Genomic DNA, 6,193 nt, shown 5'->3' with positions numbered 1-6,193 from the left:
TATTCATCAATTTTTGGAATGGTGAGAATCACCACATGTGGCACTAATAAGTGTACAGAGATGTGGTTTGATCTGCTGGGTGGACAAATGCTATTTCTGGATGTTTGTGGCTGATGTCAGTTTATGTGTGTTTGTCTTGATGTGTCAGTAGCGTGTGGTTTAAAGGTGTTTTTCCATTCCTGCCCATCTGATGCTCACAGTTTGACTTCTGCTCTACACAAAACAGCTTCACTTGTTCATATGTTGTTCTCAGTTTTTGTTTTGTTCTATACACAAACATCTGAGTAAAAATGTCATATACTATGTATTTGTGAGGAACCAAGATATGTATCTATGATACATATCTTAAAAAAAATACATTCAGGATGCATTCATTTTGTTTTGTTTATTGTATTTACTGATGACTCTTTATCTTCAAGAATAAATTTTTTTAGCATAAGCATCTCTCTAGATATCATGACCTCAAATACTGAGTGCTAGTATCACTAGTTAATTTCCAGCTCTTGCTATTTTTATGTCATATCTTATTGTGTTTTATACATATCATGTGAAGATATGCACCCGCTCCAGCTCTGCAGCTGCCGTCTGGACAAGGGAGCAAAACACAAGGGGAGTAATACTGTATACATCCTAATGAGGAAGAAAGGTGATTTTAGTGACTTTGAATGGGACGTTCTTGGTGCTAGACACACTGGTCTGAGTATTTCTGAAACTGCTGGTCTACTGGGATATTCAAGCACAACCACAGGTTTTACAGACATGTTGGTCTGATAGGTCTCTATCTCTGCTGCAACATTCAGATATAGGGTCAGGATTTGACAAACAGTGTGAAAGCATGGATCTATCCTGCCCTGTTTCGATGGTTCAGACTGCTGTTGGTGTAATGGTGAGGAGAATATATTCTTTGCACACTTTGGGCCCCTTAGTACCAACTGAGCATTGTATAAATGCTACATACCTGAGTATGATGTCCATCCCTTCATGACCACAGTGTTGTCATGTGATGGCTCCTTTTAGCAGGATAACTTAACATGTCACAAAACTCCAATCATCTCAAACTGGTTTCTTGAACATTACATTGAGATCACAATTATAGTCAGACGGCCCCCAGTCACCAGATCTCAATCCAATGGAGAATTAGCGATCAATGGTTTAGATGCTTTGTTTTTTGTGTTTTTTTTGTTTCATTTGTTTGGTTTGGAGCATGTATCAAACTGCCAAAGCCACATGTTTTCAATAAACAAAGCTTAATCAAGTCACAACAGTTTCAAAATATCAGTGATTCTGTGGTTGGGGGTTGATCTTTCTGTAAACCTATGATAGCCACTGATACCACATTAACAGTTTTGCTGTAGTAACATTACACTATCATAACTAATAACAGAATGTAATAATAACACTGCTAATATTCTGTAATAACGACAGCATCTCGCATGGTGTGCCCCTGATATAATCTACAGTGTGTTTGCGTGCTACAAGAGTGAGCAAACCGTCCTTTTTGTGTGCTACAAGCGCCATCTAGTGTTGATTTACTTTTTTATCTAATATAAAAACATGAATCAAATAGCTTTAAAAATTAGTTGTTAGGTGCTGTATTCATATCTTGATTGAAGGTCAAAGGCTGAATCCTGAACTGCTAAAGGTTGAGGATTAATGCATTTCTGATAATAACTCAAAAATGCAAGTTATGATAAAGTCCCAGATTCCAGCAAATAATATTTTTGTCTTCACAAGTTATACAGAGTAATTTAAAGGAAAATTAACCTGTTTAATCCCCAAAATGAAAATATCCAAATTATGTGTAACCCTTTGCAATAATCAGTAATAATTTTTTTTTTTTTTTTTTTTTGGAAAAATTAATCCTTTTTATTTTTTTTTTATATGTTTGTTTAAAATTTTTGTGTTTTTATTGAATTTAATTGTTTCTGCTTTAAACTCTGTTTGATCAGATTCTAGGGTTACTTTTATGCATAAAACCCCTTATACAACAACACTGATAGGAATACTGAGAAAAAAGACATCAACATATTTCAAAATGACTTTAATGTAACATAAAAAAAATTGTTATATAAGTGCAACCAGTAGTGCAACATCAATATAGTGCAGGAAATGCACTAAAACACCAGTCACTAACATGTTTTAGATCTTAATAAATGAAAACATTCTTCATGGTCACTATTGTGTCTGGTGGGATTAAATGAATTATGGCAAGACAATACAGGAGAATAGAGTAAAAATTATATCAAAATATTTCTTCAGATGATCAATCACAGTACTTCAAGACCATTTTTTCTAAACTGTTGTTTAAATATTCAAATATAACATCATCCAAGTATAAAAGCTTCAATTTACATATATTTTCAACTCAGAAAACTGAACACAGGATCAAACAGGTTCAAAATGTAAAAAATTACTGTTTCATTTTGTTGACATTTTAAAGGTTTTTAAAGAGGGGATTTGGATTTCTCTTCATCAATCAGAAATTGTCAACTGCAAAAAATAAATGTGCAAAAAAAAAACTTTCCACAATGTACTGGGGGAAAGATATATGGACAAACTCCCTCAATAAAAACTTCTAAATATTGATAGGGATAAATCTGGAAAGTATGGTTTGTGTTAGTAATGCTGAAGTTGATATATCTGATTCAGTGCATAAAAAACACCTTTCAAGATATGAAATATCAAATATATAATGTAATAAAAACTATTTACAGTGTATGGCCTTAATGTCATTACCTTTCAAGATATGAAATATCAAATATATAATGTAATTAAAACTATTTACAGTATATGGCCTTAATACACCGTCAAGGCATCCATTGAGGGTTGCATGTAGAAAAAGGGAATAGTGCCAGCCATACACTACACAGTTTAAGTTGTCAGATCACTGTCCCTTTTACACTACACAACAGTGCTTTACACTACATGATGTGTTGGTGACTGATGTAACATTACAATATTTCACTAGGAAGAATCCTCCACAAATCCTCATCTCATGCAGAAAAGCCATGAGTGAGAAGTGATATTATGAAATGTAAGATCACATGTGAGCTGGACTCTGGTGTGAGACTGAAACTCTCTTGTCCTGTATCATGCTCTCTCATTGGCTAGAAGGCACCGCTGATGTCATTTCAAGTTAAAACACATTTCACACTGCTAGACACCAAATCACAGACAGGTCCAGATTTATATCCTGCTATAGGTTGTTAAAAATGTATTTTGCATCTGCGACACAATGGTTCTCTTAAATCAAATCTTTGATATTTCAGACCATGTGAACTTCACTCATAAAATCTGGCACCTATCTGCCACAGATTTCAGGTTTTGTCAGCGCTCTCCACAAAACTTCACTGATGTAAAATAGCACCTATCTGCTGCAGATTTCAGGTTTTGTCAGCGATCTCCACAAAACTTCCTTGATGTGAGTGAAAACTGGGCATAAAATTGTGCATACACGGTATACACATCTGTATACATAGCAAACACGGTATAAAGGAACAAAAGAATTGTTAAAAATGTTAAAAATTTTAAAAATTTGATGATTAGATAAAGAAAAGTAACAAATATTAAATAATTGAGCTGTTTTATGTTTGGATAAGTATAATATCCAATGGATTCACACTCCCAGTCTCCCTCGCTGGCTGTGACACTATTCTAACAAACACAACGAACACAAATATTACATGAAATCAAATCAAATCAAATCACACTGGACAAATGCATCACAGCTGAACATGCTTCATGAACAAAACTAAGAGAGACAGAAAGGAGAAAACACCTGTAATGGACAGATGATGTGAAAGACTGAATATTTACCTTCAAAGCTCCACATGATGTCCATTAGAAGTCCCATTAAGAAGCGTTGACCTCCGGAGGTATACACGGAGGTCAGGAAGATGACTTTAATGGAATGGTGATGTTGATGAGGTGGAGATGATTTTCAGTTTTTTATGATTTGAGATTTTTTATATTTGTAGGAAGTCAAAGAAAATCAACAAACTGTGTGTTTTTCTTTCTTTCTGATGTTTGCAGAATGCACGGTAGTTTCCTTTTCTAAATACTGAACACTTCTTAAATGTTTCTCTTAATGATATCTTCAGTCCTCCGTCTCACTGTATCTTTTGTACTGCAGTAATGTAGAAAAGATTTGCATGTCATGGGTAATGGAATTATTGTGATCAAAATATATCTTATGTTTGTGAATATTAAGACATTCTTGTTCTCAGAATAAAGTTGTACTAAGTGTTTTTTATATTATTGTTATTTGGTTTATTTGGGAGATATGTGAATGTTGTTGTTTTTTACATGGCCTCACTGGTGAAGTTTTGTATGAAAAATAAAGGAGAAGAAACAACAGATTCACAGTGAACATTAGTTACACCCGGACACTAAAGTGAAGTCAGAACATGTTAAATAAATAATTCACAAAAAAAACTATTATATAATAACAATATTTAAAAAAGAAATACTGTTCTTCGCATTTGAGGTAAAACAGTACAAAAAGCAGCAGTATCTTAAAGAGTCGGTTATTGTTTGTGTTTCTGTGTATTGATTTCTGTTTCTCACAGATCTGAATCTGTGGTTATTTATTCATTTATTCAGGCAGACAGATTCAGATCTCATAGCATCTCACCTGATCACGATTGTTCTGTGTGTACTGTGTTGGAAAAGAAACAATTAAACACTGATTACTTTGATTAATAACAACACAAAATATAGATTTTCACATCTTTTAAATAATATTTTCACACATACATCCAATGCTGTATGTAGTACTCACTTTTCCGATAGAGAAACACAGCAGCAGCTGCAGCAGTAATGATCAACAGAACAGCAACAACACCAATCCCTGCTCCAGCAGCTGAATACAGACCTGAATCTGGAACAGATAAAGACAGACAGTCATTATTAATAGAGAGAGACTGATTATCCATCCAGTATTTAACAATATCTTTAACTTAAATTCACATCTTTCTACTTTTGGTCATCAGTTGTTATGATATTTAGCTGATAAAGGGCACCCTTCTGTTGTTTTTGTAATGAACAGCAACTAAAGCAGCATCACAGCACTGTGAGATCTCAGCTAGAAACAGCAGCATGTTTCAGTGAGTCTCTGAACTTACAGCTTCACAACTGTCACTTCATGTGAAGATGATACAGACAATATACAAAATTATATATTTTAACACTGAGTCACAGCTCACTTTCAAACAGGCCACAATAATATTACATACATTTATATTAACTAAATTATTTATAAAATAATTAAAAATAACATTAACTTGACAATAGTTTTGGTCTATATTCTAAAGTTAGAGGGCAAAGGCACTGAATAACTAATTTATACTCACCATTGACCGTTAATACAGTTAATATTCTGCTAATACTGAAGCTGCTGCTGCTGCTCCTGATCTGTAGTTTATGTTCTCCAGAGTCTGTGGTTCTGGTGTTCATGATGGTCAGAGATCCAGTCTGATGATCCAGCTTCAGTCTGTCTCTGAATCTCTCTTTACACTCATCATCAGTACAGATCTTACTCTGATCTCCAGTGATTTCAGCGCGATGAGAGAGTCATTAAAATACCACGTCATCACACGTCATCGAGGTTTTTTACTACTCCAGGATCTAAAGTAAAACAGATTCTCCCTCCTTCACTGACTTTCTCTTCATTTCATTTCGTTGAGCCAGCAGAAACACCTGAAACACAAACCAACAGCTGCTGGAGGATCTTTCTGGAGAAAAAAAAAAAACAAACTCAACAAGATAACTGATTAATCATAAACATAAGAAAAACTCGTACTCGTTAAACAAGTACTTCACATACTCTTTCTAGACTTTGACTAAAATACTAAATTTGTCTATAAGTTGTGCTTACGCTTTTGAACACATCCTGGACAGCTAAAACACAATAATTAAGAAAAATCAGATGCACATAAACAGATGATAAGAAAATGTGACCAGAGATTATTTCTGAGATTAGAAATGGAAATAATTCTGTTCTGTTTAATGATAAAAGAGGAGCTCTCGATAATGTCACTGTTGAGTAGTAATAAACATTTATAATCTGTTTATAAATATTCATGAAATTACTCACCATGTACAGAAACACTGAAGATCTTGTCACTGACACTGCCATTGTTGATGATCTTTAGTTTATAAAGTCCAGTGTCTGTGTTTCTGATGTTTGTGATGG

Source organism: Cyprinus carpio, chromosome B22, assembly GCF_018340385.1.
Source record: "Cyprinus carpio isolate SPL01 chromosome B22, ASM1834038v1, whole genome shotgun sequence".
Lineage (NCBI taxonomy): Eukaryota > Metazoa > Chordata > Actinopteri > Cypriniformes > Cyprinidae > Cyprinus > Cyprinus carpio.
Note: the sequence above shows the minus strand (reverse complement) of the source record.